The 10,830-nt window shown below is 36.2% G+C and overlaps 1 protein-coding gene across 11 annotated transcripts in view; it reads left to right on the top strand.

The window, feature by feature from the left end:
- Positions 1-210: 210 nt before the first annotated feature.
- The window catches only part of LOC141394628 (sodium-dependent proline transporter), a 77,226-nt gene continuing 66,606 nt past the window's right edge, over positions 211-10,830 (top strand). For 2 of the 11 annotated variants that reach the window (XM_073969325.1, XM_073969310.1), the window contains exon 1: positions 278-432. The gene's annotated coding sequence lies outside the window, so the exon portion shown is untranslated. Of the gene's footprint in view, positions 1,022-1,247; positions 1,296-10,830 lie in introns of those variants that run through there. The other 9 variants (XM_073969331.1, XM_073969327.1, XM_073969329.1 and 6 more) reach the window with 9 other exon arrangements.

Genomic DNA, 10,830 nt, shown 5'->3' with positions numbered 1-10,830 from the left:
ATGCGCACACCCAAGCAAACAGACGTGAGTAGTATCAATGGCTTTGTTGTGTTACTCACTAGCCAAAGTAGAAAATACTCATCCAATCAAACAAACAAACAAGCTTAACAAACGAAGATATCACGGAGCACCCCGACAAAAGAAGAAATGAAAAAAAATAATTACAACAACAACACGATGAAAACAAAAAGTAACAACAAAGCGCCAATCAGTTTACTGCCGCTGCTGCTGTAGTTGATGTTATTGTGGTGCTTCTATTGACGCTGTTATTGTTGTTATTGCTTTTTGCATTCGATGCAATAAAGACGTGCAACAAGTGAATTCTTTTCATTTTTAAACGTCAGGGAATAGTCACAGTGTAAGACGCGTCGCGAATGCCCGTAACCAAGCCAGACGAAAGAAAAATTCAACAAACGAATTGTGAACGAAGAAGTGAGTTCACTAGTAAGCCGTACAAAGTGTTTTTGTTAAGCGGGGGTGGAGAAGTGCATAGTCCAAACAATTGAACCGGCAACACTGCTGACCAAAAACACTTTGCAAATGCCAATTCAAGAAAGAGGAAATCGTCAATTACAGTCTAAAGAAGTTATTCAATTATGTCGTTATGTTGCTGAGTGTTTCCTCCAAAGGAGACAAAAGTGAAAAGCTATGGGTGGAAATGGAATGAAAGCAATGTGACGAATCGGAAAAAAAACACAAAGCATAAATACACAAAAGTGCAATCAATACAAGTGGAAAGAAAGGAAATTACATCAAAATGAATAAATCAATTAATTGCCACAATGATAAGCCCAAGAAATTTATTGCAAATAACATAATTTTTTTTCTTCGGTCACAAAGTGTTAAGACAAAATAATATTCCGCTAGATTGTTAAAAAAAATATTTTGAAATAACCCAACCAAACAAACGCCAAACCCACAAAAAGTGTAAACAAAACCACATAAACACACCACCGATTACTTAATTCTCCTCTAGAGAGCTGCCTGCCTATACAAAATTTTCTTTCTTTAATTCTGTATTGTTGGTTTGTTTTATTTTGTAACCGGTTTTATTTTTGTGAAGTGAAGTGATAAGAATTATTTGCCAAATCTGTCAACAAAAGTTGTGTGCAAAAATACGAGTCTGAGTGATAATTATTATTTGTCATTAAAATGCAAATTATTAAAAATAAATAAAAATATTTAGACAATACGCTATGCCGTACATTAAGCTCTAATATAAATATATAAAATATGTATATTAACAGCCGAACTTCTCTATAACGAATAATTTTCTGGAAGGAAGGTTTTAAAAAGTACAAATACCTACGAGTAATTCTTCAATCCGAACAGCTACATTTCTTCGATGCTTGGGTTATAAATAGACAGCGGAATTTTATGCAACCCCTATTTTTGGTCCGATTCATGTCAAATTTTGGGACTGGTCATTTTTTGGCTTTTGATTAAATTGCAATCGAAACATATGACATATGCATTCAACATATTTTCTTATGCAACAAATATTTCAATAAAATTTCATGTAGAAGGTTTAATACCCTCAAGGAAGACTTAATACCAAATTTCATCCATTTCGGAGGTATATTGTGGCCCAACCATCAAAACACCGAAAATCGGGAGGAAATGTTCTATGGGGGCTATATGAAGACGTGGACCTGTACCTACAAATTTCAGTTGGATTGTTTTTAACCCCCAAGGAAGACATAATACCAAATTTCATCCATTTCAGAGGGATATTGAGGCCACAACCATCAAAATACCGAAAATCGGGAGATACCGTTGTATGAGGGCTATATGAAGACGTGGACCTATACCGACAAATTTCAGGTGGATTGTTTTTAACCCCCAAGGAGGACTTAATACCAAATTTCAGCCATTTCGGAGTCATATTGAGGCCACAACCATCAAAATACCGAAAATCGGGAGGTACCGTTCTATGGGGGCTATATGAAGATGTGGACCTGTACCCATAAATTTCAGGTGGAAAGTTTTATACCCCCAACGAATACTTAATACCAAATTGCAAACATTTCGATGGGATCCTTAGGCCACAAATCCTTCAATATGGTTTTGCATATGCTCATTTTATGCAAATATGTCAAAATATGCCAAAATATGCAAAAATTTCTGGGCCTAGTTCGTTTTATTTTGTAAAAAAAACGAGTTTCTGTCTAATCAGATTTTCTCTACGACCATCCTAACCAAATATGCATTTGCATAGGATTCCGCTGTCTAGTTATAAAATACCGAAAATCGTGCGATACCGTCCTATGGGGGCTATATTGAAGCGTGGACCTATTCTGACAAATTTCTGGGCAAAGGTTTTGTAGCCCCAAAGAAAACTAAGTACTAAGTTTCAGCCATTTCGGTATGGTAATTAAATTAAAACTTTACTGCCAGACCCACCTTAGAAGATTCTCCTTTGATTTATATTGTGCCATTTCGTTGACCGTATGCATCACGTATAACCTTTTCCAGCAGGATATTGAAGAAGAGCCGTTCGCGCCTATCTCCTTGTTTGAAACCTCTTTTGGTACTGAACTGTTCCTAGAGTTTCTTTCCCATTTTAATGCCTTTGAACGTAAGGGGGCTGTCGGAAGCTGCTCTATAATCTACATAAAGATGGCAATTGTCGATCTGCACATTTCTTGGGTTTTATTCAGAATTTGTCGCAGGGTAAATATCTGGTCAATGGTGGCTTTGCCAGGTTTAAAGTCGCTATGGATAGGTAAGTCGACTTTCGATTAATCGACTTTTTGGAGTCAAAAGGCGAAAAATCGCAGTCGACTTTTGTCTGGAGGGAAAATCGAATAATCGATTATCTGGTGATCGATTTTCGAGTTTGCCAATAGATTGTTAACTTCGTGGTTTTACATTTTTGGCGGTTTTACAGTTTGAAAAGAAAACTCGAAAATCGTCGAATAGTCGATTGTAATCGAGTTTCTGCGGTTATGAAAAAGTCGAGTTGTAAGACAACTAAAATAATCGCCAGACCGAAAAATCTAATTTTTAGTCTTAGACCAAAATCGAAAAGACGAAAAATTGATTATTGCTTTCCATTACCTATACCTAAAAGTCGCATTGGTATAACCCAATTAATTTGTTGACCATAGGCTTTAGTCGTTCGCACAATATTCCTGACACAATTTTATAAGCAATAGGAAGCAGACTTATGCCCTTATAGTTGGGATACATGACGCTCAGGTTCCAATTGTCGGGTACGCATTCTTCCTGCCTGATGGTGCTAACTAACTGATGCATACACCTTATCAGAGTGTCGCCCCCAGTCTTGAACAGCTCGGCTGGTAAGCCATCGGTCTTATTATTCTTCAGCCGGTTTATTGCTGTCTATTTTTTATCTTGGCCGGGCGGTATTCATGCAATACCATCTTCTGGGATTGGTATCTTCTGCGGTATCTTCTTCGACGACATTCTCTGTTCGGGATAATGTGACTGTAACAAACAGGGATGCCAACTGTACCGAGGCAAAAATCGCTACAGCCACATACGCACCCTAGGTCTATAGCGATTTTTACCTTATAACAGTTGACATTCCAGCTTAAACAGTGGTTTTGGTACGTCAAAAATCACCACAAGTAGGGGGAAAACCACCAACTTGGCACCCCTGGTAACAAAGCCATCAGTTTGATGTTTCACTCTTTGCTAGAATTTGCGAACTTCATTTTGGCTGCTGCACACTGTCGCTTTTCCATTTCTCTCTTTTTCCTGCGGAAAAGACGTTTCTCCTCCCCTCTTTTCTCCCGATACCTACGCGTTGCTACTCATTCTTCCGTGTTGTGTCTGTTCGTACTTTGTTTGCTACGTTTAATCGGGTACTAAGTTTGTTCCTCGGAACGCTCGATTAATGCCTTCCGTTTATCACTATCTGATCATTTTGATTTCTTGTTTTTGTTTTTTTTTTTTTTTTTGTTTGAGACACCCAGTTGCCTTTATAAAAGTCGCGATGCCTAAATCTGGTACTGCTAGCTGCCATGTTTTTGCCGCTGCCTTTTGCTGCGGAGACTTAATTTCCCGACAGTTGGGTCAAAGATATTCTCCTAACCAATTTTGGCATTAAAATCGCCTAGAATAATTTTGTCATGGGCTCGTAATACATATGTATCTTTGGTCTGTTCGCCCTTTTCATCAGTGGAAGCATGAGCTCAAATAAATGTGAGGTTGACAAATTTTGTAGCGACTCTTTCATTCAGCAGGGTAAAGCTGGATACCTCTGACCAAATAAAAATCAGCAACCAAGCTCATGCTTTACATCATGTCAGCTATATTACAATCACAACTGAGTTTGCTCCCGCCACTCTCCATTTAATCAAAGCTGAACTGATCCTTCTTCATCCTTATAATTAAATTTGTCGTTCAGTTTGTAACACATAGAAATATTCATCGGAGACTCTATTCTTGATCGGGGTAAATTTCTAAGTCGATATAATCATGTCCGCCTTTCCGTCTGTCCGTCCGTCCGTCTGCTGAAATCAAGATACAGCTTGCAATTTTTTAGATAGAGCTTTGTAATTTGGTATAGAAGTCTCTATTACTCCTAGGATGTTTGGTATTGCAAATGGGCTATATCGGTCCACGTTCTGATATAGCCCCCATAGAACGGTACCGCCCAATTTTCGGTATTATGAACGTTTTAGCTTCATTATCACACCGAAATAGTACTTAGTCTTTGTGGGGGGTATACAACTCTTCGCCAGAATGTTGTCGGTATAGGTCCACGCGTTCTTATAGCCCGCACAGAACGTTACCTCTTGATTTTCGGAAATGGCTGAAATTTGGTATTTAGTCTTCATTTGGGTATACAACTTTCCATATGAAATTCGTCGGTATGGGTCCACGGCTTCATATAGCCCCCATAGAACAATACCTCCCGAATATCGGTATTTTGTAGGTTGTGGCCTCAATATTCCTCCGAAATGGCTAAAATTTGGTATTTAGTCGTCGTTTTGGTACAAAACTGTTCGTCTGAAAGTTGTAGGTATAGGTCCACGCCGTCATATTGCCACCGAAATGCCTGCAATTTGGTTTGGGGTTATAAAATATTTCATAAGTGAATTATCAGTGTAGGTCCACGTTTTCCTATACCCCCCAGAGAATCGTGCCAAATAAAGAATTATTATATCGTTTAGACATCGTAAATATTAGTCTTGGTTGATTAAAATCGACTATCTACATCAAAGCAAATTTAATTTTTTCGCCTTGCTTAAACATTTTCACATTTTAAATTATTTTTGTTGTAGCAATTCACCGATGCATCTACCTTGTTTCTTTTGCAGCTTGCAACTTTTTGTATTTTCTAGCAACATGTTGCAAAAAACAGAGTTGTATACGAGGATTTATGCCGGATTTAAATCAAATCCACTCAATACGGGGATTTATTTTTGTATGGGAAATCTGGTAGATTATCGCCAGATTTAGCAAATAAATCCTGATGATGCTCTAAATCCGGCTAATGAGGTCATATCTAAATGGTCTATTACCGAAATATCGAAAGTTTGGTATTTAGTCTTTTTGAGTCAAAAAACTTTCCGCCAGAAATTTGTCGGTATAGATCGAACGGTACCTCCCGAATTTCGGTATTTCGAAATTGCTGAAATTTGGTATTTAGTCTTCTTTATAAACGAATGGAAACTAATTGTTCCATTTTACTTTAATACAACTCGTGGTGTAGGGTATGGCAAGTTCGGTCCCGTCGAACTCAGCGCCGTTCTTACTTGTTTTTAATAAATTATGTCGCTGCTTTTTTTGCGGATTCTGAAACTTCAATGTTCATATATGAGAAAAACCAAAAAACAAAGCAATCGCTTTTTAAATAAATCGCGGTCAGAGTTCACATTTTTAGGGTTTTATAGGTATTTACGATTTTGGTGGTAAGCCGCGATGGAATAATATGGAACTAAAAAATGGTGTAGCAGTTAAAATTCTCTACAAGATTGTCCTTTGTGAAGATACCATTTTTGAGATATAGAAGTTCAAATTGGGACTGCCTGTATCGTCCCCTTATAAAACAAAGTCATGACTGCAATTTCCCAACTTAAATTTATATATCTCCAAAATTGTACAACCTAGGGAAAAATTACAAAAGTAAATCTTGTAGAGAATTTGCACAGCTATACGATTTTCTTTAGTCCTATTTCGATAAGACTTACCGTTTTCAAACATTCTTTATCTCAAAAATGGTACAACTTAGGAACAAATCATAACGGTCAATCCTCTATAAGATTTTCACAGCTACAACATTTTTTAGTCCCATTTCGATAGGACTTGCGGTTTCCAACAAAATTGCGAAAACCTAAAATAAACCTAAAAAATTTGAACTTTGACAGCGATTTATTTAAAAATACCTCCAGCGATTTTTTCTTGTTTTTGGATTTTTCTGATCTATGAACATTGCTGTTTCAGAATCCGCAAAAATATAAGCTCCTTTCATTTAAAGTGGGTTCAAGAGCACCGTGTAGTGCAAGAAAGAAGGTGATATAATAATATCATTTCATTCATTTGCTTTCAAAACATATTGAAGACATGGACAAATCTGGTTTCGACATTCGTATACCCAGAATGTAAAAGAAATTATGGTCACACTTTTAGCATCGATTTTTACTTCTTACATATTTTGTTCCGTTTTCTTTTCTTGTTAATGTAAAAAGAACAAATTTTTCTGGCGCCAGATTATTTGTTGTTGTTGTTTTTGCTGTGGTGGTCGTGATACTATCGAACTTGTACTATTCTTTATTTGTACTTAGAGTTCATTTACAAAGCAATCAATTGCATTGTTTGTTAGCTATTTTATTGTTATTATAGCGTTGTTGTTGTTAGTCTATGCCTTTGGTTTATTGACTGGTAAACTTAAAGTCAATCGCCACCAGATTGCGACAACCGCCGTTGTCGCCCTCTCAATCAGACACTATTGGTGACACTATACCGCATGGCACTCACTCTACCACAAAAGCGACCAAAGCTATACGCTGGCAGCAGCATTTGCAGGTAACAGCGTCAGCACTATAAACAATCGACAACGCCTACACCTTGTTTTTGGTCATTGTTTTCTTTTGTTTTCAATTGAAAATAACCACAACAATAGTGGGAGGGAGAAAGGAAAGAAGTATAGTCCGGAGGTATTTTCTTTTGTTGTTAACTGCAGGCAACATTCTCAAGATAAGTTGTCAGGTGTAGCCATATGCCATTGTTAAGGTAAAACACCTACCAATAATAATGACATAACGTCCGAAATGTTTGGTCGAATATATTTATATGATTATAACTATCCAAATTCCAAAACTTCAGTGGCATGATGACCCTTAACAGATATTTTTCCTATATGTATGTAGCCTCAATATTCCACCGAAATGGCTAGAATTTGGTATTTAGTCTTCATTTGAGGTATTAAACGTTCCATATGAATTTTGTCAGTATAGGTCCACACCTTCATATTGCCCCCATAGATCGGTACCACCCGACTTTCTGTATTTTGAAGGTTTTAGCCTCATTATCACATCGAAATGGCGGAAATTTGGTATTTAGTCTTTGTTGGAGGTAAAAGTCTTTCTGACTGAAATTCGTCGATATATGTATGTATGTAGGTCCACGTTTCGATATAGCCCCGATAGAAAGGTACCTTTCGATTTTGGTAATTCTGAGGAAAGACTTGAATTTGTTATTCAGTCTTCCATGGGGTTCTAAAATATTCCAGAAGAGAATTATCAGTATAGGTCTACGGGTTCTCATTTCCCCCATTGAAGTGTATCTCTTGATTTTCGGTATTTGAAGGTTTTACCGAAATATCGGAAATTTCGTATTTAGTCTTCTTTGAGTCTAAAAACATAGGTATATATCCCGAATTTCGTTATTTTGAACGTTAGCCACATTGTTTTACCGAACTTGCTGAAAAACGATAGGAAACTAATTGCTCCATTTTACTTCAATACAACTCGTGGTGGAGGGTATAAAAAGTTCGAAGGGTATAACAACTTAGCGCAGTTCTTACTTACTTGTTTTTTTTTTTTTTTTTTTTGTATTAGTTAGGTAGGATTATTGCCTATAAGAACCGTTTGACGAAGTGAGCTATTTTATTCAGATACTAAATTTTAGTGAAATTCCAACTTTAGTGGACTAGACGTTTTAGGGAACACCTTGGAACAAATTTCAGTTTTCGCAGAATGATACCTGAGACTGTACTCATTCAGTCCATTTATACTTTCGTAAAAGCTCCGTCCATTTAACCCTTTTTTAAATTTATTGAAATTTCATGTGAAAAAATGTTTGCTTTTTACATACCGTTATACCGTTTCCATATAATTTATAGCTTTTTGGACAAATTGACATTTTTTTAACATATGAGGTTTATGAAGCCCACGGTTTTTTTTAATTTTTGAAATAAATTTTAAATTTTTTGAAAAAAAAAATTGAAAAAAAATTACAAAATTTTTTTAATTTTTTTTTATTTTTTTATTTTTATAGGATTGTTTATTGGTGCTTGACATTTTTTAATTTGACATTTATTATTTTACTTTAATGTCGAACAAAAAATTACACTGAACAAGTAAAAAACGTTCGGCCGGCCAAACTTTTTAACCTTCCACCATAAAATAGTCTTAATTAATATGGAATAATTAGTTTCCTTTCACAATTTTAGGTGAAAACCTTTTTCGACCATGGATACCCCAAATGCCTAAATTATCTAATCTAATCTAAAAAATGTGTTCAGCCAGGAGAAAGGTACCGCCTACGGGGCTATATCAAAGTGTCTACCTATCTTTACATTTTTTTGTGGAAAAGTTTTATAACTGCAGGGAACCTCAAAAGTCAAATTACGGGTAGTTCCGTCAAACAATGTAGCTAAGACCTTCAAAATACCGAAAATCGGGAGGTACCGTTATATGGGAGATGTACCAAAACGTGAACCTATGTTGACACTTTTTGGAGGAGTTGTTTTGTGACCACTGGGAACCACAAATGTAGTTCGGTTAAATTGAGCTAAAATCCTCAAAATACCGAAAATCGGGAGGTACCGTTATATGGGGCTATACCAAAACATGGATCTATGTTGACGATTTTTGGTGGAGAAATTTTGTGGCTACTGAGAAGCTCAAATATAAAATTACAGCAAGTACTGTTAAAAATTATAACTAAAATCCTCAAAATACCGAAAATCGGGAGGTACCGTTATATTAGGGCTGTACGAAAACATGGACCTATGTTGACGATTTTTTGTGGAGAAGTTTTGTGAACACTGAGAACCTCAAATGCAGAATTACAGCTAGTTCGGTTAAAAATTGTAACTAAAATCTTCAAAATACCGAAAATCGGGAGATACCGTTATATGGGGGCTATACCAAAACATGGACCTATATTGACGATTTTTGGTGGAGAAGTTTTGTGACCACTTAGAACCTCAAATGTAAAATTACAGGTAGTTCGGTTAAATTGTAGCTAAAAACCTCAAAATACCGAAAATCGGGAGGTACCGTTATAAGGGGCTATACCAAATAATGGAGCTATGTTGACGATTTTTGGTGGAGAAATTTTGTGACTACTGAGAAACTCAAATATAAAATTACAGCAAGTACTGTTAAAAATTATAATTAAAATCCTCAAAATACCGAAAATCGGGAGGTACCGTTATATTAGGGCTATACGGAAATATGGACCTATGTTGACGATTTTTTGTGGAGAAGTTTTGTGAACACTGAGAACCTCAAATGCAGAATTACAGCTAGTTCGGTTAAAAATTGTAACTAAAATCTTCAAAATTCCGAAAATCGAGAGATACCGTTATGTGGGGGCTATACCAAAACATGGACCTATATGGACGATTTTTGGTGGAGAAGTTTTGTGACCACTTAGAACCTCAAATGTAAAATTACAGCTAGTTCGGTTAAAAATTGTAACTAAAATCTTCAAAATACCGAAAATCGGGAGGTACCGTTATATGGGGGCTATACCAAAACATGGATCTATGTTGACGATTTTTGGTGGAGAAGTTTTTTGGCAACCGATAACCTTTAATTCCAAATTACAGCTAGTACGGTTAAACATTTTAGTTAAAATTCTCAAAACATCGAAAATCGGGAGGTACCATTATATGGGGGCTATACCAAAACATGGACCTATGTTGACGGTTTTTGCAGAAGATGTTTTTTAACTACTGTAAACCTTAAATATTAAATAATTAGTAGTTTGGTAAAAAATGTAGCTAAATCCTCAAAATATCGAAAATCGGGAGAAACCGTTATATGGGGCTTATTCCACACCCTAGACCTATCTTTAAAATTCTTAGTGGAGAAGTTTTTTTGACCACTGGAAACCCCAAACGTCAAATTACAGGTAGTTCGGTCAAAAAATATAGTTAAAATCCGCAAAATACCGAAAATCGGGAGGTACTGTTATATGGGGGCTATACTAAAACGTGGCCGATATGGCCCATCTTCGAACGTGACCTGCCCATGGAGAAAAGATACTCGAGTGCAAAAATACCGTGCTCTAGCTCAATTATGGTGGACGCTGGAGTGATTAAAACAAACGGACACTGCTATATCGACTCATAATCTTATCCTGATCAAGAATATATATACTTTATAGGGTCGGAAATGTATATTTCAATGCGTTACAAACGGAAAAACAAACTTAATATTGGAGGGTATATGGTGGAGGATATAAAAATTTAGTGTTATGAAAATATCTCTCCGTTCAAAAGTGACAGAGTTTGACCAGGAAAAAACGATTTTGAACCGTTTTTACTTTATTCTTATAATTTATTTCAAGCTGAAAAATAAAACTTGTTCACCTAAGAAATTAAACAAAATGTGGCAGCTCTAA

The sequence above is a fragment of the Musca autumnalis genome, unplaced genomic scaffold (genome assembly GCF_047663935.1).
Source record: "Musca autumnalis isolate F117 unplaced genomic scaffold, ASM4766393v1 scaffold_2, whole genome shotgun sequence".
NCBI lineage: Eukaryota > Metazoa > Arthropoda > Insecta > Diptera > Muscidae > Musca > Musca autumnalis.
The sequence above is the reverse complement of the archived record's forward strand: the minus strand, read 5'-3'. Positions and strand labels throughout refer to the sequence as shown.